Source organism: Paralichthys olivaceus, chromosome 19 (genome assembly GCF_024713975.1).
Source record: "Paralichthys olivaceus isolate ysfri-2021 chromosome 19, ASM2471397v2, whole genome shotgun sequence".
NCBI lineage: Eukaryota > Metazoa > Chordata > Actinopteri > Pleuronectiformes > Paralichthyidae > Paralichthys > Paralichthys olivaceus.
In genome coordinates this window covers 6,166,822-6,191,143 of record NC_091111.1, presented here as the reverse complement: position 1 = coordinate 6,191,143, position 24,322 = coordinate 6,166,822, and the positions used below count along the sequence as shown (strand labels likewise).

The window sequence follows — 24,322 nt, the reverse complement described above, 5'->3', positions numbered from 1 at the left end:
TTAGATTCTCCAGCTAAGTAGATCCAACATCCGTTTTCAAAATACTTTTAGCTCAGATACAGCAGAGAACTATGCACAATAATTGATCTGCCTACGATCAGCAAACAGCCTATAGCCAACACTAGCTCATGTTCATTATCTAGCAGGTAGGAATACATTTAGCTTCGGTTGACTCTAGTGGCTTTATCTCTTTTAACCAGAGTTGATGCTGCACCAACAAACTCAAATTGACAGCAAAGATCAGCGTCTATTACCAGTCTGTTCGTCTTTAAGATAAGGTTAAGGTTCCTTTATTGACTCCCGTAGATTACAGGTGCTGCTGCATCAACCCAGAGATTGAGTAAAAACGTTAAATACATTAAATAAAGGCATCACATTTGCCTGAGATAAAACAACGAGGCAGTTTAATTAGTGAACATTCACACTGTCAAGAAATTTTAAAGACAAACATGCCTTTGAAATCTGGGACATTTCTTAACAGTATGACACCAGAGGGGTCAAGACTATTCGCTATTCACATCACTTCTAAAAGAATTGTTAGGAGCAATGACTGTATGGTTGATGCAGCTGTGTGTTTTTGCTTCAAATAACTAATTTAATCTAAGCTTGCTAAACATAAACACTTAAACCTACATGAGTGTGAGAAGAACTTCCTAAATCTACAGAATTCATCTTTCGGAATTTTAATTTTTGACATGTACGTATTTTGGCTAATGTCCCATTTACTAACATGGAGGAGGTGGGGGTTTATGGGCATACTGCAGCTGTCACTTTGTCCATTTTTGCTTACATTGGTTGTGACATAAGACAGGTATTTAAGCTATCAATTACATTTTGGCTTACAGTAACCATTTTATACACATTGAAATAACTGTTGAACCTCTAAAACTAATTTTTTATTCAATATATTGCTGAGCCCAATGTGTGGCTTTTCTGATACATCCTGGCAGCCTGAAATCGTGTGTGTGTGGGCGTGCGTGTGTGTGAGAGAGAGGGGGGTAGGGAGGTATTGGCACTTGGCATCATTTTGCTATGAAAGGTGCGGCAATGTAAAATACACTGATCTCCATTGTTTGTACATTATACTGCATGCTCACAGAAACATACATGTTGCCACACACATTTGATCAATTATTAAAATGTACATGATCAACTGCAAGACACACACACCACTCCAATAACAACTGTTGGCCAGTCGTCACGGAACTGGACATCAACCCCTCCTCCCCCCCCCCCCATCTCCCAATTTCTTCACACACACACACCCACCCACCCACACACAGGCACAAACAAGCTCACAAATACAACTGATTAATATGCAAAGTATGTACCGCACTAAAACGCTGGGGTTGAGCTAATCAAATGGTAATGATTTTCACTAGCAAAACTAATTAAAAATTCTTCAACTCCAGTCATTCAATAACATAGCCATTAAATCATAATAGTGGAGCCAGGGTCTTATTGATATTTTCCTCACACCAGGAGAGACATGTTCTCGTGTAAGAGATGAAGCTTTGAAGCTGGTCTTTGAGGCTGAACTTCAAAGAAGCGATAGGTACTAAATGATGAAGGTGGTGAGCTGAGGAGAGTGCCCCAACGGAGCAAACGTACTATGACGCTGATGCAAACATGCATGCAAACATACAAAAATTAATTTGCCATAAAATCCACAATGTGTACGAAGCACTATATCAGCATTAAATTTAACACATGAGGTCATAGTCACATAAACATGTGGTACACATAGTGGCCAGGCTAAAGTCAAACAAAAAAGGCATCAATTGTGAAAATGAAATACAGATTTTCTTGGATTATAGATGATTGCTCCCTCCGGGCTGTGGATGAGTTTAGGTATCTTGGGGTCATGTTGATGACTGAGAGGACAATGGAGTGCGAGATGAAGCAGATTGTTGTAGTGTCATTATTAATGCATGTGTTGTACTAGACCATTATGGTGAAGAGGCAACTGAGGTACAAGTCAACGTTTTTTCGATTCACTAGCAAATCTATCTTCTGACCCTCACCTATGTGTCATTATCTGGGTAGTAACTGTAAGAACAACATTATGAATACAGGGTGGCCAAAATGAGTTTACTCCATCCGATGGCTGTGTCCAGCCTTCAAGATAGGGTGAGGAGTTTTAAGTAGAATCCCTACAAGTTGACAATTAAGGTTTGGGCATCTAATTTGGACGCCTCCTTGGCACCTTCTATTTGACTTTTACTGGGCACAACCAACTGGTAGGAGACCTTGGAACAACAACCCGCTCTAGGTACTATTTATGTCCCACCTGGCCTGGGAATGCCTTATGGACATGGACAGTGTGGCTGGGGAGAGGGATGTCTGAAATGCCCTACATAGCCAGCTGCCTCCACGACCTGATCTGGGATAAGTGAAATACAATGGATAGATGGATGGACGGTCGTATGTTCTTGGGTCTTTGCACAAAAGAAACAGACTGCTGATCATGATAAGACCAGCCAACGGTTGAATTTATCCTCTACTTGAACCTCATAGACTCTGAACTTGTGTTTGAAGTATGAAGAACTACTATTTTATTCAAAGCTGAGAAAAATAAACTTTGCTGGCCATGTTCATTGTGAGCAGGGAATATACTGAATATACTGACAGAGAGGTAATAGTATGGCTCATTTATACTTTTGTTCCTGAACAACATTTCATCGACAGTTAATAAGATAAACTACATGATGGTTGATTGAGGAGGAGATATCCTGAAATTAACCATGCTACATTCATAATTTCACTTTTGACTTACAAAGCTCAAGAAAATAGGGTGAAATCCAAAACCTGCAGGCCAAATGTATGTGTAGTTGAGTTAACAGCTCAATTAAACTATCTCCTGGACTACACTTGGAAGATTGAAGACGTATCACTTCTTTCTCAAGGGGCTTTATTAGTTTTACTGGCTGATGAGTGATCCCAGCCATTGAAAACCTCCCTAGGCTACGCAGGTAAAAGTCATTAAGGTTAGATGGCAGCCGTGTGAAATTCCTTAGAGTCCCCAGAATCAAAGTATGAACTGAATCACAGGGGAAGAACATGAGTAAAGATGGGTTGCTGTTTGTTTGTTTAACTTGATATAGCATCCGTAGCCTCTTTTAAACTGTTTTCAACCCATCCATCAGGTCTGTGTATCCATAGCAGCTAATGTGTACATGAGGTTAAGGGAAAAGGCGTTTGATATGTATTAGAGGATGAAATAACCTGGCTGGTACCCAACCACTGGACCCCTCTGAACAGGCATAGATTTTGCCAGCCACAGATTCTTGTGATACCAAGTAATTGTATCCATGATCTATACCGATCATCCTTAAAGGGTCATGCAGGGGTTGGAGCTAATCCCAGCTCACATTGGGTAAGAGGTGGGGTACACCCTGGACAGCTCGACAGCATTTTACAGGCCAGGCATTTAGAGTCAAACAACCATTCACTCCCATATTCATCCATGCAGACATTGGGAGAGCATTTCAACTCCACACAGGAAGGCCTCGGTTGCCCATCAGGTTTGAACCCAAAACTCTCTTGCTTTTAAGGCAACACTAGTAATCACTGTTACACCGTACCACCATACTAAGTACATCTTGTGCCAAATTCAGGCTGTGCCATCAGCCCAATAGTGGCCTGATCCCAATAGATGGGGAGGCATATGACTGCCAGGTGTAACAATTGCCACACGCATGTCCAGTGTACGTGAATGGTCAAGTGATATGCGTTTGCAGATGTGTTAGTATGGACAGGGATTATAACTGATTCGGATCTAAAACGCTCATGTGGACAGAGGTGGTTTAAACGAAAACGCATTAGCATGGATGTAGCGACAGTGATGCATTCACATGCCAAACAGAAATGTGCTCTTATTTAGGTGCTAACTACAATGCCTGTAACTACAATAACTGGGGGAAATGCATCACTTGCTGAGGGAGTGAAACCATAAAGGTAATGAGCCACTAACTACAGCAATGATAATTAACTGCAGTGCTTAGATGGCAAGTTGATACAAGGCAAAACATGCAGATCATGTTACTACATTTAATACAAGTCATGCTTTTAATCTTTAAATTCCTATTTTAAATGTTTAGAAAAAGTGGGAGCAGCCTCACTACAGTTTTATCTCTTGTGTTTTAAATACAGCTGGCACAGTGACCTCTAGAAAAGTTCACTTACTGTGTTTTCATCAGAATAATTTGCCTGTTACAGCCAAGCAGACATTTATTGTTCTTGTTTCGGTGCAGTCTGGCACACCTTCATCACTTGACCCTCTAAGAACAAGCACTGCAGCCTTTGTCTGATGGAATATGTAGCAATGGTCTCTCCTCATCCATTGCTTATTTCCTGCTGATGTCCGGAGTTTCCGAGCAGTTCTTTCCTCCCCTGAATGAAGAAATCAATGCACACACAGGCCTCCCTAGTGCTCTCCAAACCATTTAAATTGGTCTCGGGCAGATAAAGATGATAAAACATGTATTCCTTTGGAGTGTTTTTATTCTTCACTTTTACTGGTTTCTTTGTCCCCTCTCCTTTCTCCTCACTATGGTTTGTACACACATCTCTTAAGGATTCATGCTCGCTTATGTCATGTGTTTGCGTTGCTTTTTACGTGTGTACTTGATTCTAACTATGCAAGTTCGTCTGTTTGTGTGATTTCACAGTCAGTCAGTCCCCGGGGCCTAGTTTGCACCTCACACTCTCAAGGCCTCTTGCCACTCACCTGCTTTTCACACATTGTTTTTGGTCTTGTGATCTTGTTAAGCCTCTTGATGTCACTCCACCTTTATCCACTGCCAAAAGAGAACAGCAACGAAGATGAATAATACAATGGAGTGCTGGAGTGTTACAGGAAAGTCAAGGGTTTCTCTCGATGTACAGTTGCTGAATTTGGAAAGAACTGCTCAAGCAGTGGCAAAGGGTAAAAATAAAAATCAATTTTGTAATCCACCACTCGAGTGTTGATTACACGAATACACAATTGGAAGTCATAGCTACTGTGCCATCTGTACCGTGGCACACTAAGAAAATAATCTATTTAATTTCCCTGGTGACCACAGGTGCTATCATTTATCTCATCCAGAGAGACTTCTAAAGTAGATAAATGCACTTCTGAGAATGAAATAAACCTACCTTACCATATGTGCCCCAGTGTGCCGCCTTATGGGGGAGAGAAGGGGGAGGGGTAATTCCGTGTTTTTGTTTCCTTTGCTTTTTAATACTCACACGCCAAAGTTTTATCCATCAATTTCAGTGGGAGAGTGTTGCATGCTGATGTTTAAATGCCAGTTCAAAGTTCTGGTGTTCTTACACCAAAGAGAGAGGGAACTGAAACTGCTGAGTTGTGGTGTGAAAAACATCACATCATGTTAAAGTTATACTCCTGTATCTGTTCTCAAGGGGGTTAATAACTGTATATATATATTTAGTCCATCTAAAGGATGCAAATGAAGCCCTGTGCCACTAATGCGATATGCACAACCTGTGCGCTTGTGCATACATGTTTGCATGTGCACGTGTGTGATTCAACAGTGCAGATAGAGCCGTGATGCTGCTCTGCCGTGTGCTCTCCCCCTGGTGTTTCTCCTGTACAGAGTTGGAATTTTAATGCATGCTTGCGTGACTATACCAAGGACTCTGTCTGTTACTCCCTCATCACAGTTTATTTTCTCTGTCTTCATCTCCTCCTATTTTCCCTCCCATTGCAGAACACTTCTTCATTCCTCCCTTATTTTCCCTTCCCTGCAGGGCTGTCAACTCACCCGCATATCCTATTTCTCATTCCTCCCAGAGGACTCGCATCACACCAGTGGCTATCATCTATTGATAATATTATCTACCTGGACTTGAACCTTTGTGACCTGTCACCCCTGGGGACTTGGACATGCTGGATAACCAATCAAGGCCCTCATTGGTCACGGGTGGCAATAGATGCTCGTGACAGTTGTAGCCTATAATCTGAAGCAGAATATGAGCGTATACATAATTCATAGAGTCAAGTCATACGGCCTTGAGCGATGCTGCTGAGAAAGTTAAGTGTAGAAGCAGCCAACCAGGAGGAGGTCTGTGTGCATCTGCCAGTGCAACAGTTCGCTCGTTGTAAAATCTGATCTAGGAGCTAATTGAACCTGACGTGAGTTGAGAGTGCATCGTGGTGTGGTGCGCTGAGAAGCAGCGGGATTGCTCTGAGTTTAATGTTCCTAAAATGAGAGGTGCTTTTTAAAAATGGCTGGTCTAAGGAATCTTTAGTGGGTCCCTAAGTTTCCTAAGTGGAGGCAGATTTGGCTGTCAGGTACATTCAAAGTGTCCAACTTTTGTTACTTTATATCTATTCTGGTTTAAGGTTGTTTTTCTCTTTGTCTGCATTTTACACACCCTCCAACACATGCACACAATCACCAACACAATTGAAACATTGAGCAAACAGAGACTCCAGCAGGGTCACCACATTTTTGCAGATTTCTCAAACCAATGGGTGGAGGGAAGGGGAAGAAATTATTAAAATGTGCCATGGCCACACCGTGCTCTTGGAGTAATTAAGTCAACAGCAATTTCAGTCCGGCGGCTCTATATGGAGTGTGTAATGTATTTCAATAATGACAGTGCACAGCTGCAAACAGGCTCGTGGTCACGCTCTCTCTCCCTCAGCTAATCCTGTGCAGACCACTCTGATGGGGCGTGAGTCCAGCCCTGCTGCCTGGCTGTCATTTTTCTGGGAAAAGGAGGGACGGGCAAGCGGATAAACGCAGAGAGAAAGCAACAGACAGACCAGCCTGTTTGTTTTCCTGTGTTGCCACTCACTCGTCTGCATGTGTGCACTCATACACACTTACCTACATACTGCGTTGATTGCCATTTTTTGTTTGAGCGCGTGAGATTTCAAGTGCCTGTGTGGTTACGAGCCGGCATGTTCGTTGTTGCGTATCTTTCGTAAATGTTTACTCAGTCCGCAGTGAATACACTCCGACCCCTCCATGCTTACAGAGGAGGGTTTTTCAGCATCAGCTCGGGCTTTGAGCCCATCCACTCTCATCCGGCCACAATGGCTAATCCTGACACAGGCAGCAGCGGCGAGCAATCAGCACTCACAGCCCAGAACATAATGGAAACCTGCCTGGCTGCCTGTCTGGCTGTCTGTGTGGATGACTGGCAGGCCAGCTCCTTATCTGGATGTTTGCCATTTGTGCCTCTGTGGCTGTTTCGATGGCCGGGCAGACTGTGTGTTGGACAGGGGTTATGTGAAGTCTCTGTGTCTATACAGGGAGAAGTAAAGCACTCTAAAAATTGCAGTGAGCGAATGATGAGAGAAACCAAGAAAAAACATGATTATTAACATAAAAAAACTACACGTGTGTCTTTCTGTCTGCCAGGCTGCTTACTGTGAGTCTGACTGAAGTGCTGATGCAAGATAACTGGCCAGTTATTCCTAGTTCAGCATATCTGTGTGATAATTCATGTTTATATTCACAGGTCAGGTGAAAAACAGTTTTAGTGACATGTTATTAAAGCACAGTCTTCTGCTTATATTTTCTTATTATATCACATATGGAGGTTTTCAGTCAAGCAGAAGGGTTGATGGTGTTGGTGCCACTCATGTAGCCTATGATTATACATTTAAATATATTAATTCATCTTTGATGTTTGAAAACCCCAGATGGATCTTTAAGAACACTTACCACTGATGGATTTCAAGAATCCCTGAAGTCTCTTGTAATTATCCAGACTAAAAGATATTCCAATCTGTCCATAGACCTATTTCCTCGGTCAAAACGAGTTGCTGCGACATGAACAGGTCAAAATCTTTTTTACTGCATGGGTACGTTTTTCATCCAGATGATTAGAACAGTGACAATTCTTAACATATTGACATAAAAGTGCTAAATGTTAAAGGTTAACTATCTTTTAGAGAAACCGTTGGTTACCTCTGATTGTCGGCTGATGGATGAGAGGGACAAGTTGAGGCTGTGTCAGGAGTGAAATATCTCAACAACTACTGGATGAAAATGTGTGCAAAATGTGAAAAGAGAAAAAAGTTAATTCCAGTACTTATTTATCACCTGTATGGATTTACAGACAAGGTCGATATTTGAGTCACAAGGACCAATCTGAAAACTTATCAACCATAAAATGACATAGTGCTTAAATAATTCAGACCCTGATTGCATATAATCCACAGCTATAAAAGGTCAGTGTCCATGATCCTTTGCAGCAGCTTCTTCTATCAAGAGTTGAGTCTATATAAATACAGTATATGCATACCAAATAGCCCAAGCCCGTAGTGTATACATGTCCATCAGCATCCCATGACATTGAACTTATCCATGTTCATAAAGCAGGTAGACTCAGGGCATTCAAAATAGAACAGGGAGCAGAGCATGGACACTAAACTCATGATATTAAAAGTCATTCACACATAATCATTAAAAAAATGTTAATACACAGGTCTTTTACAAAAAGTCTATGTGCCAAATTGGTTAAAGTTTGTTTGAATTGTAAGTTTCACAGAAGGCCCCTAAAAATGTTGATGAGATATTCAAATCAAATGTTTTTACAGGAAATCAGGTCCAGGATTGACCATTATTCCCCTGTAAGACACTGGCAGAAGGTAATACACTTAGTTGTTCATTGACATGATCTTATAAAGTTACCTTTTTGAACAAGAGGCTCAGACATTCTCTGTACACCAACTTGTGTCACTGTCCTCTATGAATATCCAAGGTCATACACTGCAGGTTTTCTCTGCTTTTGAATCTCTGAAATAATTCTAAGTTGTCGTCAAAATATTCTTGATCCTTGAATCCTAAACATCATAATATCCACCTTTTTTTATTATGGACATGCTAGAGATCCTTCATAGTCTTTTAAGTCTGAGGCCATTTTGCAAAACCTTGGAAGAGTAGCCTTCGACTTTGGGACTCCACTGTATGTGGTGTTCTTCTCTAGTCCATCTAATACTCAAGCACCTGAAGTGTTGCCATTTCAAACTGACTCCCTTGAATGCCTCTTGTGTGGGATTTTTTTAAATAGAGTTAGTAACCTCTGTACCTGAGTCACATTGTTCACAGCCACTTTGTGGACAGGCAATTTTACCTCTCAAAGCCAAATAGCCTCTGTTCTCTATGTGTCACCAACCTCCCATAACCCTTATTACTTCAAATATAAGCTCCCCAGTAAAATTGCCTTTAACGTGTTGTATTTTGGTCTAAAATACTGCGGCGAACATTTTACCAGAAAGCTGAGCTGTATTACAGTAGATGTGTTTTTCCTGTGGTACCTTTCAAATATTGGATCACAGCAAATAGACTTTAATGGGAGGAAATAGGTCTGTCCCTCGGGCTTGTTGCAAAGAGGCAGCCCCAGTGCTTCAGACCTACCTCTCTTTCCCTCTCACTCACTCACTCACTCTCTCTCTCTTTCCCCTCCTCTTTTGACTCAACCTATTACGCTGCCGTTTCATGCTCACACTTACGCTAGAGTTTGTGAGCATGCACCATTGTGCACGCTAAAGCTTTCCCATAATAAGGCCAGAGGTTGTCAGGGGGGGTAAATGGAAAGATGTGGGATATTCCGGAAGAGGTGGACGAGAGCCAAGAGAGGCGGATAAGTTAAGGCAAAAGAGCCAGAGCTGTGTGTGTGTGTGTGTGTGTGTGTGTGTGTCTGAGGGGATGTAATACCAGATTTGCTGTATGATCAAGGTCTGCTGTCACAGCTTGATGACAGGCCAAGGCAGTCACTATTGTGTAAGCACAAACTTAGAGTTCGAAGGTCATTTAATCCGATTTTTTTTTTCCCCATCCAGAATGTTACAGTGAGAAGATTTGTAGTCACCTGTGACATCCACATTTTCAAGTAAAGATAGTTACTTCAAACGTAAGTCCATGAAACAAAATAGCACAGGGACGGTAGCCATTTTCTTCTTTATTTTACCAGAGCTACAAACAAAGATAAAGCCCTCTCACACCAGATATGTCTATTCCTGTCTTTCTTTGCTCAGAGGTGTGTGAAAAGACACTTTGCATAAGCCAGTCTCATCTACTTGCGGAGAGATGGAGCGAGAGAGTAAACAGGATTCCCTCTGGCTGCTGCTTTCACCTGCTGGGGGTGGACTGCAAAACCAAGGCCAAATTCACAGAGCTAAAGGCTTTTCATGCGAAGCTCCGGTTTTCAGCTGAAAAACTGAGACGCCAATGAATTAAATATGACTTGATGAATACCATATGACTGTTTGTGCAAAGGCTGCAAAATATTCATGAGGGGAAAAATTGCGATCAACACTTTTTTTGTGTGTGAATTTCCAGAATTTTAAATAACTTGCACTTGACATGGATGTGGCAACTTCTGATTCCTGTTTTGCAACATGTTTAACAGCTCTTTGTTTGGATTTGAAATGCAAATGACTTTCATGACCTGCATTTGCACTTTGTTGTTTCCCATTTCCAACCATTCATGACATTTTTATCCTGCTGTTGGAAACCTCTCAACCTTCTCTCACATATGATGTCCTCTTATCATTTACTAATTCGGGTTTACATGTAAAATGATTGTCAGTTTTGTTCATTCACACCTTTTCAGGCTCTCTCTCTCTCTCTCGGATGCAGGTGTCCACCTCTCATTTACACCAATCTCATCAAACAGGCCATCAACAGCAGCCAGAGGGTTTCAACATGCAATATTTAAGATCTCCATTAGTGTGAGATTGTTCGGAGGAACCGTGAAGACTGTTCCTGCATCAGGACAGACATTAACCATCATCACAAAAAGGTTAGATGATCAGCCAGGAGGAGTTGGGGGGTCGGTAGCGTAGGAGTCTGCATGGAAGGGGTGGGGTGGGGGGATTAAAGGAAACATAGAGAGAACAGATCAATATTGAATAAAAGCAGAATTCGGTGTAATGGTACATGAAAATATCAGCAAGTGTTTCTCTCACCTCACGTTTCCTGTCTGGTAGACAGCGAGATGACTTCCCGTGAGAGTGTCGTTGAGGGAACTTCCAGCGCAGCAGGGAGTCTGACTCATCCTCTGTCTGTTTGACTAGTGCACGATGATTCAGACACAGACACATCTTCTCCACATTCCTCAACAGTGTTGGTACAGCTGGCTGCTTACTGTGTATGGCTCTCTGATTTAAAGTAGGTGGTGACCTGCAGATTTGTTTGCACGTGTAAATATATGGATTTAATTTGAAGCATTTAGAAATCTCAGTGTGCATTTACAGATTTGTGTCTTGTAAGCTTCACAAATCTTGACACATACAGATTTACAGATCTCAGTACACGTTTACACTTGTTGTATTTATTAATCCCATCACACATTTACAGACTTGTTTGCACATTTATTATTTGTATCAGTAGTTTTGCACATGTATGGTTTCTATTGCACATCTCAGTACACATTTACACATGTGTTTGCATATTTACAAATCTCACTTCTTATTAAAAGAATTGCTTGTACATTTACAGTTCTTTTACACATTCTCAATCCTCAGTACACTTGAAAATCTAAACACACACTTGTGGCACACACATATAGTTTGAGATACCAATTTGAAACTTTTTCTTTCCACTTTCCAGAAGAGAAAGAATTATATCAATACTATAAATAATGGCAGAAAAACTCAAAATGTCAGCTTACGGCACTGCCAACAATTGACACAATACAATTTGTACAGTAGGCCAGATTTTGACCTCTGGAAAGTTTAAGAAAACTGCAGGATAGTTCTTGAGTTATAAGTGATCTGATATAAATTTCGAATAGTTGTATTAACTCTATAGAAACCTGTATATACCACTAATGAAAAGTCAATGTTTGATGCCACTACACGCTATTGAATTGAAGAATAAATCATAGAATAGACTTTAGCACTTTGCACTTCTACCCAAAATTGCAATGCTAGAGAGGGTTGAGAGATACTTACAGAATTTCCTCCATCAAACGCTTTGGATGCAGTTATCTCACAAAATCAGCAATTAACTACAAAGAAGCAGAGACAATTCAGTGAATTAGGCAACCTAATTAACTTTCACCATGAGAATGTTTTTCTGGCAAAACACTTCTGATAGCAACACAGACACTCATGTGTGTGTGTGTGTGTGTGTGTGTGTGTGTGTGTGTGTGTGTGTGTGTGTGTGTGTGTGTGTGTGTGCAGGTATGCTAACATGCTCTGTGCTGTTGGTTTGTGTGTTAGTTCATTTTCTACTTTCATTAGACACATAAGGACTCACTGCTGTCCTCTGCCCAGCTGTGAAAGTAACAGCCTCCAGGTACATTGATGCACCATTAATTCTGTGGCTTTGTGTTATTTTTTGCACATACACAATCATGCTTACACACACACATAAGCATAAATGCAGCCTCTCCATTCACGCTAGCAGATACTAACATCATGAGCTCCTGAGAGGAGCTTTCTATCACTGTCTCCTGTAAAGTGGCGCCCTGTGTTTAGTGCCACATTAATATTTGGAACGCTCGCCTGTTGGTCGCTTAATCGCATATGTTATTATTATTCTGAAAGCAATTAATCCGATGATGACCTTGAAAAGAAAAGAGCTGTAGGTCGCGGAATATTGATTTAACCAGTCAACTCATCCAGTTTTCTTTGATTATACTCTCACACACTCTCGGGCTCGTCAGTAGTCATACCTTTAACTGTGGCCCCTGAGAAGGAGACCTATCTCAGCAGGCGACAGCTATCAATCCAGCCCTGGGGTCGATGGAGGGATAGAAGAAAACCTCTTTCATCTTTCCTCTGACTTTGACTCAATCTCTCTCTCTGTGCTCACTCTCCCTCCCTCCTCTTAACCTTTCCTGTGTCGGCAGATTTCTGCACTAGTCTGAGAAAGTTCTTCGAGTCTGTTCTGCCACAGATGCACTGGCGCATCTTTGTTTTCCCGCCCCCTGCCCTTTTACTACCATCCCCGCCCCTCTTCACACAGATTTGTGTGAACGTTCCGTCACACACTTGTGGATGAGGAAGCAAATCGACAGAAGGCATCTAACTCTCCAGTGCTGTTAATGCTGTGCCTGTAAGTACTTGTTGAATGTCTTGGCTGTTTACACAAGCAATCACTCATATCCACTTTCGGCCGGGACTCAGTGTATTTATGGTTATGGTCTGATTGGAGAATTATTCTTCTTTTTTTAAAGCACATTTGAAGCACCATTGTGGTCTAAGACAGTTCAATTATCATTTGGAAATATGAACAACTCTCTCTCAAAGCCAGAAATTAGAAAGCTATGTAGGACATAATAAAAAATGGACCGAACCTAGGATCACTCTCCCAGTTTTAGTGCATGCACAGCAGGTTTTATATTTGCCAAAAGGAGTGTTTTAGTGCTTTGTCATTTTTCACAACAGCCTTATTTCCATCTCTTTCTGCGTCTCCCCTCCCCCCCCTGTTCCATCCCTCCCTCCATGCTTCTAGACAATCTTTGCATCACGGTGTTTTCTTCCTCCATTCAGGCCCCAGGGGAAAATCCTGGTTTCTGCCCCCACCCATTACCTCATCATCATCCATCTGGGAGGCAGGATTAGCACTGCATGGGACATTAGTTCCATTACCCAATCATGACAGGCCACCAGCCCCGGCCCACGGACTCTCCCCTTGCTCTCACACCGTGCTCCAACTTGTACTTAACACAAATTACAAAAGTGTTGGGGCCGTATCGGTCTTTCACTGGGTCTTACATGATTAAATTATGTTGGAGTCATTTTTCCCAATGTCACATGTTCTTTACTTCTTGTCTCAAGTGCCAAGCTTGCTCTGCCAGATATGGAGTGTTAATTATTATTCTGTGTAAGCCTGTATTAACTGTAAATGCAGTGAGTCATTCGATGGTTTGAGACTCAAAGACTTTTATGGGTTTTTCAAAGGAGTATGTGTCCTTAGTGTATGTTGCCTCTAAACAGATGTTCCAAAAACGTTTTTGAAAATGTTCCTCTTATCCAATAAAGAGGAGGACAGCATCACTAACTCTGGCCTAAACTTCCACAAAGCTCGAACCAATCAATTCGATGTATTACCCATTCCCCTAACCTCAACCCCATATCCCTAAAAATGTTGTTTAATGCTCCTTGGATATGTAGTGACCATTACAGACAAGGTAATGTTTGCAGCTTATGGTATAGAAAACTGCCCAATGAGGATTTGTATCTTTCCATCAAAAATAATATATTTAGACAAATACGATCTTTTAAGCTGAGCTGACATTCACTGGTCTGTTTTTTTTTTTGTCCTGATTAAATTTTAGCATTTGTTTTATCATATTCTCAGTATAAATCAATGCCAATGAGTTTGTCAGTGTTGTAATATACATTAATATGTAATATTGTTTTATAGTTCAATTGCTGTGGAGTTATCATCCAATGCTTTTGCTGTTGTATTTTTGGGAAAAAAACTGACACCACCCTCATAAGGGAGTGAACCTACAAACTGTAAAGTGATTCAGCAGCTAAAATAGAATGGAGGCGGCACCAGTGCATTGGTTTTAGCCCTGTCGCCTGGTTTTAATCCTGATTTGGCCAGGCCCTTTCTTTGTGGGGGTTTCCATGTTCTCCTCATGTCTATGAGGATTTTCTTTATGTACCCTGACTTCATCCTCCTGTCTAAAGATTGCAGTTGGAGGATAGGTTAATAGGTGATTCTAAAATGACTATAGCAGTCAATGTGAGTGTGAATGAGTGTGAATGGCTGTTTATCACTGTGTCAGCCTTGTAATACGCCAGCAACCTGACCAGGGGGAACCTCATCTCTTCTCAACCTGGGACTGGCGCCAGCCCCCAACAACCCTTAACAGGATAGATGATATAGATAATGGATGGATGGACAGAAAAGACTAATGGTTCTTTTTTTGTATGCTACTCTAACATTTGACTCATCATTTCAAGGCAGTTCTTCAGTTGGAGTATTCCAAATTGAAATTTCTTAAATGCATGCTAATTTCATCCCTTACCAAACACTGTACAATAATCCTAGAGACACACGGTTCCTCCCTAATTTAGTTTCAGAATGACTTTAAATTAGTTTCATTATTAAGGACTTGACATTTACCAGATAGTTTTTCCACTGTTTAAACCACTTTAATGCTTCACAAAGGCACGTACTGTACAATGTGCACCCTGACTGCACATACTGTACCATGGCAGCCACAAAGGAAATGCATCAGGCGAGGAGATGAAAAAGAATACTCAGTACAAGACACCCCGCATTCAGACCGCGGCTGAGGTTAGAGAACATAGTGCACAGACATCACAGCAAATCTTAAGTTTAATGATGGAAAACATGTCAGACAAAAAGCCAACAACCCGTGCACACTCACTGCTCGACTAAAAACTAATTTGGAAAGTGCAGAGAAAAGTGGATTTCCTCGAATATTTGATGTCCTGAAAAGCTACTGTTTAAAAGAAATCTATTGCCACAGTCATTTCTGACTCATGCTCCCAATCAGAATAATCGACTGATTGTTTCTCAGGTGCATGAGGATGTGTGTGTTTGTATGCACATGTTTGAACAGTATTTCATGTGTGTGTGTGTGTGTGTGTGTGTGTGTGTGTGTGTGTGTGTGTGTGTGTGTGTGTGTGTGTGTCCTGGGGTGGGCGAGTGGGGGTCTGAATGTCACTCTTTGACAGTGCAGCCTGGATCTAGAAAGGATTTAGTGGTTTTGATCCACAGTGTGAGTGACTGTCGGGCACACAGACAGGACAGAGGGTGTAACTGCCCTCAAACCCCAAACTAATCTACTCATGGAGTTATCTCCCTCCTAAAGGAGCTTACAGAGCCACTGTCTACCCCAGGGGGCACCCCAGATGTACAGTAGACTCCACACACACCGACACACTCATGCCACTCCTTCTTGTAATTATACGATGATATCATTTCTATGCAACTTGACCAAAAATAGTGTGATGTGTAGGAGAGGAGCTACCACAATCACAACAAAAACAGTATATTCGTTTATGGGAGAATATCTGATACTGTTTTCTGTCCCTGGGTAGGCAAGGGGTACCAAGGGAAATCTACAGACGTTCAGCTTATCCCGTGTAAATGTATTATCTCGTGCAGATGTTGTAAAGTTATTCCAACTGTTACTCATCCTCCACAATGCCTGCACATCCACCCACCCCCCCTCCCCAGTGCAGGATACTTAATATATTGTGGACTCACGGACAGATGATCCCTAAATAAATGTACTGTCCTACTTCACATGCTGGGATGGTGGTAATGCAATAAGCCTGTGTAAGTAGAGGGTGCACTGATCCCAATTCAGCTCGTTCACTATGTTAACAAGAGGGGGACTAAAGATCACGCACTCTGGTAATGGATTTGAATAAATCTATAGATAAGAATTTTCAAACTCTGTGAGACTTTGAAAAGTACGTACTTTTTTGAGATATCTGAGAATCTTCAAACCTTTCAGCTGGTTGAACAACTTAGCCTTTTGGGAAATACACACTCAGTTTCTTGCCTAGTGTTGGATTGAATAAAAAAAAAAAAAACCTGATACCACCCTCGTATCTGTCTAGAATCTGGAGCTATGGCCAGCAGCTGATTAGTTTAGCATAACACACTTAACAGCATGGTATGGTTTGTCCTGTCTGTAGGAAAAGTAAAGTATAAAAGATGACAAGTTGTGTTTAAGTTATTTTCTGCAGGGATATAGTCCCTTCTTCATTTTAGGCTATAGTTGTTCCTTCTGTTTGTTGTATTCTCATTTTTATCCTCTGTCTTTTCACTCGCTGAGGTTACAGTTTGAATTTAGGCTTTCACAGAATCATCCACGTATTGTTTTAGATTTTGAGCTGTTCTGGCAGCCTCTCTATTATTTCTGGTAATAATAATAATAATTATCTGAATTTGTCACAAAAATAAATCCATCCCAGTCTCAGCTGGTGGTGGAACAATTTTCTGCATCAAATTACTAAACAAATTTGAATCTAAAATAGGAATCATGCTAGACAAAATTATATCATTGCGAATTGCGCATTATACATCTGTTGGGCCTTCCAAACGCTAATTCATGCTCAACATTAGATACGTTAGTTTTCCCAATAGATCTAGCGAGAAACAAAGAATGCACCCACGTATTTAATTGCCGCAAAGACCACCGTCATTTACAACAGGGCTTTTCTCCTTTTTTTTAAGTTGCTATAGGTCACGTTTGTTGTCAGAAATGTTCGACTCTGCACTGCCCTCTAACGGATGTATTGTGTAAGATTCATGCCAGCGTAAAGGACACATGGAACTATGTGAACTGTTTACATCATCATGTATTTCTTTTCACACGTCAGAGCAGCAGAAATGAGCCCTAACTGGTGTTTCTTTGTTGTTGCCCACAGTTTTCACTCCAGGATTCATCCAACAGGCCAAGGTGTTGATTCGAGCCTCAACAGCAGATGACAGCATGAGGAGATGAGAGTGCATGTGATCTTCATGGGTGTTTTCTAGCTGTTTTTGCTGAGTCCTCACTCCCACTCTGGAGAGGTGAGAGCCAATGAGTGAGTGTGAGAGAGAGAGAGAGAGAGAGCGAACCAGGCGGGACAACACTCTTACATAACATCTGCTGCTGCTGCTGCTGCTGCTGCACGACCCTTTTGGTCACGCTCTGAATATATACTCCTCAGTCCACTATCACCAAGAGGTGTGAGTGAGTGAGTGAGTGAGTGAGTGAGTGAGTGAGTGAGTGTATGTGTGTGTGTGTGTGTGTGTTTGTGTGTGTGTGTGTGTGTGTGTGTGTGTGTGTGTGTGTGTGTGTGTATAAATATGTGTAAAACAGAGTTGATGCTAAGAGGGTGGTCTGCGGTCCTGCCCATGGGTGAGTGGGGGGATTGTCTTTGACTGCTCAGCTGTCACTTCTAATTGTGCCTGTATCGAATCAAAGCAAAAGGAGGCAGGAGTCAAAGTGACATTTCTCCACTCTGATCACTCATCTCTCCTTTGTGGCTCAACTGTTCTTTATTTTTCACTTGGAGCAGTGGACGTCCCCCGGCATGGGCATTCAGGGCTACAGGCCTGAAGATTTTTTTCTATGACCCCAACTCTGCACTTTATCAGTATATAAGTGAACGTCAGTAAGAGAGATGCTTGTAACTTAGTTCCTCCTGTGACGACCAGAGAATGTCTACAGGAAAACATGAGGGAGTACCTCTGTACATTTGGCACTGTCAATTCATTGATTGATGGGGTTTCTGTAGGTCAACAAGCGTCAGTGTGAGATAAAAAAAAAAGAGTTTGCAAAATGTAATTGCTATTCAAAAGTCAAGAAGATACAAAAGTGAAATTGTTTCTAATTATTGGCCTCAAATCTCAAGTCGAGTCTCAAGTCATGAATAACAAGTGAGAAGTTAAATGGAGTCATTTGTCAGTGTCAGTCAAGCTAGTCTCAAGTCCTAAATCTGTCACTTTGACATCAGATGGAACCAGGAAATATAGACTGTGTGCAATAGTTTAGATGTGTGGCACACACATCACTGCAGGTCAGCTGATAGTGATTTATGGATATGAACATATCAGGAGCCTTCAGCAGGTGGACGAACAATCACCCATCAGAACTCGCTTTCAGTTTGCCATGTAAATGGAGTTGTCATTGTTCAGCCCTCCTCACACACTGTGGTGCAAATTGACAGTCAGATAAAACACATTACCTGAGTTTAAGTAAGCCCATGTTAATGTTAAAGTTTTTCTGAAGGAGAAGAATCTGGGCTAATCTGTTACACGTAATATCTGGTCTAATTAGCAAGACGTAGTATTTGTCCACAGATGTGTTTGTGTCTTTACTTTGTTGAATGAATTGTGTGTCACAGAATAGTGTCTTATCTGAACAGTTACATTGTAACGTACTTGGCCTGAAGCAGTGAGAATACCTTGAGAGTCGTTCCTGCAAACGACTGAGTCACTGCTGTCAGACGTTTTTCCGCCCACTTAACAAAAGCAGTCTCCAGTTTAATAAGTAAAAAACTAACATTCGCCCTCGAAAAGAACACAGGTAAATTGAAGAAAAAAAGGGGAGGGCAGATAGTGATACAATGATTTTGCCCGGGGATTAATATCAAAACAGTTCATCAGCTCCCATCTACTCTCACTGTGCCCATTACTGTGGATAGCATATCAAACATTAGTGCTTATATTACAGCTTATTGTTTTCTTGTCTTCAGGCCGTTCTAATTTGCGACAAGCACACAGTTTCTTGAAATCCATTTGTGTACACATGAAGGGTATCAAGCTAATATCTAGAGAGAGTAGAATCCAGGCTTAATTGTGTAGATAGTGTGTCCTCTGAGTGGCAGGATGAAGTTTACCCCTGCAACCTATTGTAGAGGAAATTTAACAAAGGGGGGATCCACAGTGGCAGTCTGTTTGTAATTGTGACTTTCAATGTTTACCCTATTAAAGCCGTACGCCACGCTAAATCAAATGTTCCTGTGAATAATAGAGCTGGGGACTGATGAAGTGGGTGCTGCTGAATTAAACAGGCAGTAATTGAGGTGGTGGTGGGCCCCAGCTAACAGTGGAAACAATACTACACACTACAGCCTATCAAGATAAATGGCATCTCTTGTTGATTCATTCCAGGTCAAAGAATAATATGAGCAATGCTTTGTGCACACCCCCCAAAAAAATGCCATTCTCTTACTCTTCTCAATCTTCTTCCACACACTCTCCTGTCTATTTCCATCCACCTCTTCCAGTTGCTCTCCCTTTCTTTCTGTTCTCAGGATGATTGAGGTATAGAGGTAGCTGACTCTGAAAAACATAATTGGATCCTTGAATTCTTTATGGTGACAACATTCCCCTCTGACTCACCGCATTTCCACATTAAATCGGTAGGATTCTGAAAAAAAAAAAAACCCTTTCATATCCACACTTTTTAAATCCCACAATGCCTAAATCACATCACAAGCCTTGGCATCCCAAGTGGTTTCACCGCCCGCTCTGGCAGTTATATAGATTTGCAGTCAAATTTATCAGTCATAGTAATTCGCAATTAGCCGCGGCCCGCCTCATGTGTATGTCGAGAAACAGCGTAAACACCAGTCCACTGAGTGCGAGACAAAATCTTTGGCACAATCCTTCCCTGTTGAGCCAGGTAATTCCATTTGTCTTGTTAGTGGAAAGTGAGTATGTGTACAGCAGCGGTAGTTGTGCGAGCAGGGATTAGCTGGAGTGAAAGATGGAAAAAAATACTGCTTTCAAGCGTACAATTCAATTTCAAGTACAATGCTAGTGAAATCAAGAGCTAGTTTCAAATACCTCCACTGCTGGAAAAGAATTCTCTGAGGAGAGCCACACTGTATTTCCCGCCTCACAGCCATTTTGTTGTTTGGGATCACACTGGGACAATCATGGCTTACTGACCCTTATCCGTTTCCATGGGGACAGAAAAGCCATTTCAGCCATTACTGAGATTAGAGTCTTATCTGCTTTTGTTCTATTTTGGAATAGCTGATGCAGACTATCAGGAAGCCCACTGCAGCTGCTCCGACAGTTATTATGACAGCCACGATATATCTACCTCTGATATCACCACGTATACCACTGCTGTTAAACTTCCTCAGCAGCTCAGTGTGGAGCTACTTTGTTTGGAATCTAGTCTGCAAAGCCTAAATGGCAGAATTACAGCTGTTGCAAGGAATAGTGATTCCATTTAAACAAATTTAGTCAAGTTAGCAAGAAATAATGATTCTTATTATTTGTATTCTAACAGCCCCCCCCCCCCTTGTCATTTGCACTTCAGTATGTCACAGTCCATGGGAGGAGAAGTGACCAAAAATGTGATGAATGAATATACACCTCTGCTGGAGCCACCGTTGCAAACCCCTTAGCGACCCAATTTTCCAAATCAGTATGTATGGTGAATGCATTCCCCTGGCTCAGGCCAGTGCATATGTACTTTTAATGTAAAGCCACTACTGATAGAATATGAGTCTTGACTGTGTGGTCTCATAGTTGTAGTGTTCAATGTAAAGTCATTGGAAAGATGACTCACCACTTGTCTCCCCCTCTGCACACAAAGACTCACTAATTGTATCAAAAGACAACTGTCACACACAGACACGAATATAAAACTGACACTGAAATAAACATAAACATGGAGGTGCACTAGATGCACTCCTAAAGCGCAGTCAGTAATTTAGTTTGATTAGTCATTCAACCCTCCTGCATGTAGTTCACCAAGCTTACTCATCAGTTGTCCTCTCTTCTTTCTGTGCAGACTAGAGGTCTGTAGTACCCATGCATGTTTTTTTCACACAGTTGTTTTCTTTCCAATGTGTAAAAGTCTGGATGGAACTTGCCAATACAGTGGGTGTGAACGTGTGTTAGCCCTGTGATAGCACAAAGATATCTGTGGATTTCACTGGTGAGATGAGCAAAGTTTGATCTGTGTGTGTGTGTGTAACACACACACGCTTCAATCAGCTCCAGCTCCAATCAGCAGTGATGGAAACTTGACACCCAGGTGAACGTGCTGATATGGCCATGCAGCAGAGTGAGAGAGCTCCTCAAATTTTTAATTTATGACAGAGGACGCAGTGGGAAAAGAGATTTTCGCCTTTTTAGGGGTTTTAGGTGTTTGGATCAATTGCCCTTTTTTCAAGTGTTTTCATCTAAACTCTTCACATGTATGATATAGGTCCCGTCAGAATATATCAAATTCGGAGTATTTATCTAAATCAAATAGTAAAACATGATTTTTGGATTTCAATCCAACCTTCAAAAACAGTGTAAAGTGTAAACTTAATACAAGCTGTGAGATTGTAAATGAATAGTAAAAAAAGATGAGAGATTTTAAATTTCAATCCTCTGCATTATTTTCTGTCTATATGATAGAGGAGACCTAAATGAAAGTGAAGTTGGTCCATGATGAATCTGACTGCATTCATTTAAATATATGTATCTGTTCAGAGTTCATTATCATAACATCCCTAACACACACTTAAGTGAACCTGACACTTCAGTGCTCCAGGGCACTAAGGCCCTGTCCCAGTTCCTTAGCCCTAAACCCCTTCTTACAGAGTGCCCTTCACTGGGAGTGTCCCCCTCCATACGGAGCCAAATGGGAGAGGGCTAGAAATGTTCCCCTAGGAATTAGGTCACCAACCGACCAATGTTATTACAGTGACAAACAATATCACCTAACAACCGTTCTTGACCAACATTAAAAACAGTGAGACATGTGACAACTGTAGAACAGATGGGACAGATTGATCTATTGTGTTTACACCTGTTATTTCAATATAATATTAGTCCTGTCCATAGAAGCCTCTGCCCCGCACTGGGGGTGAATTGGGACAGGGCTTTAATGTGACAAATGGACAGAAAAGGCATGCGTTGTAATATGGACATCTATGAATAGTCTTGTAGATGGGTGTTGCAGTTGGCCATATGTGCAGCCCTCGTTTCAATAGCCCTCTGCTCAATAAAGCAGCTCTTAATGACCTCCTCTTCTCTCCCGCTCCTCTCTCCTTCCCTTTGCTTTGTAGACTGAGCTCTCACAATACCCCAGGGGACCCGGGGGAGAGTCTGCGTGCTCCGTGTGATGATCAGCGAGTCTTAGAGAGATCCTGACAGCCAATCATCGATCTCGGAGTGGCGTCCTGCTTGGCTTCACATTTCAGTAGGGTTCCATTTCTTATATTCCTGCCCGGAGAGCTGTTTCATGTTTGGAATGGACTGGTAGTTTTTCTTTGCCCTGACATGTTGTGGAAAGTGACTCTGATAGATCTGCGCTGTGTTTATTAGAGGGGGCGAGGGGCGGTAAAAATCTGCAGAACTTTGTTTCCATCCATCTCGCACATGCTCAAGTGCGCAGAAAATGTTCACCCCCGCTTCCCAAAAAATCAGCATAGATTAGTTACAGAAAAAGCATTTCCTCGTACTTTTCCCCCTTCTCTCCTTTAGCAGCCACAGTGTAAAGAGGAAAGTTTCCCATTAAAAATGTTCCCAGACCCGGCTCTGTTAGTGTGGAGAAAATACATTAGGGGAGTTAATGTGATTTTGGCTGAGCAGATTAGAAATGTCTTTCATGGTCACATTCCAATATTAGTCCAGAGCTAAGCCTCAATATGTGTTTCTTTTGTGCTTAACCTCATAATGTCAAGAGACCCATAGTCACTTCTGGCATGGATATTTTCTCCAGCTGCCAGCAAAGTTAGTTATTCCACTCATCTAAAGCCTTGTGCAAAGGGAAGAGTTATGGAAATAACATGTATGTGTGTGTGTGTGTGTGTGTGTGTGTGTGTGTAATATGTGGAGGAGCATGAGTGTGAATGGACATTTGATAGTTATTTCCAGCTCCCACTGTGACACACTCCAGTCCACTCGAGCACGCGCAACAGAAAACCCACATCGCCAGAGAGTTGACGCGTGCACAAACAAACAGACTCGAGTCGATGGCCCTCACTGATGATCCGTCCTAACAGACTGAGAGTCCTGGCTGTCAGCGGATGCCAAATCCTCTGAGTAAACACCGGAGCAGACTGATCCACATTCAATTTAAACGACCTCCATCCTGCTGCCGCGTCTCACTGGGGGGAATTCAAATGCCTCAATCACCCCGCGCTCTCTCCCTAACTCAATCCAAGAGGGATTAAGCAGCCGAATCAATTAGAAGCCGCGGCTAAGAAGGGAAAGTCGACTGCTATCGCTTCCTCATTTCCTCTCTCTGCGTGCAGCCAAAAACAAAAGGTGTTTAAGTGCATTATAAATAGCAGGAGTGGTCACCGGCTTGTAATTGGAGCCACTTTCCTCCTATATTCACATGGAGCATGTGTAACTAAGGTCTATTTAATTCAATGAAAAGAAACATTCAACTATTGCTTTGACGGTATAGCAGAGACTCAACACAGGCTGCAAATCTCTTCTTACGTCTGATCCTTGACTTTTCTCCCCTCTCTCTTCTTACCCGTTTTCCCTCAGCGAGCCCTTCTCTTTCTCCATAAATCTCAGTGTGTATGCAGAGACCGTTCTTGCCTCTCCTCACACCTTTCTCTCCCTCCCACTTTTCCCCCTCATTCACTGCATCACTCTGGCCCTGGGAAGAATACATAAGTTCTGAGGGAAACAAGTGTCCCTCGGGCGGCAGGATGAGAGGACCAGGGCTGTTGCAGAGCAAATCCTTCGTTTCTCCCCTTCTCACAGTTTCTTACTCTCCCTTTCTCTCTCCCTCTGTCTCTCTCTCCTCTCTCTCTGTCTGTCTCCTCCTCATCTGAGAGAATCAAAGGAGATCAGCTCCCCTCCAGCCCTGTCTTAGAGGGGTTTGACTAGAGAGGAAGGAGTGAGCAGGGTGAGGCGCATACTCATCTGGTAGAAGTAACTCAGAGGGC

The 24,322-nt window shown here is 42.0% G+C and overlaps 2 long non-coding RNA genes across 4 annotated transcripts in view; one reads left to right on the top strand and one right to left on the bottom strand.

Moving 5' to 3' along the window:
• LOC138405500 (uncharacterized) overlaps positions 1–24,322 on the top strand; it is an 86,901-nt gene that overhangs the window by 50,630 nt on the left and 11,949 nt on the right. For both annotated transcript variants that reach the window (XR_011239260.1, XR_011239259.1), the window contains exons 3-4: positions 17,339–17,483; positions 22,481–22,614. This is a non-coding gene — a long non-coding RNA (uncharacterized lncRNA). The remainder of the gene's footprint in view (positions 1–17,338; positions 17,484–22,480; positions 22,615–24,322) is intronic.
• Positions 9,794–12,961, bottom strand: LOC138405584 (uncharacterized). 2 transcript variants are annotated; one of them, XR_011239372.1, is made up of 4 exons: positions 12,646–12,961; positions 11,921–11,976; positions 10,939–11,147; positions 9,794–10,814 (listed from the first exon to the last, which is right to left on the bottom strand). It is a non-coding gene; the product is annotated as an uncharacterized lncRNA (long non-coding RNA). The 2 variants fall into 2 exon arrangements; XR_011239371.1 differs by having other exon boundaries at positions 10,934–11,147; positions 12,646–12,959.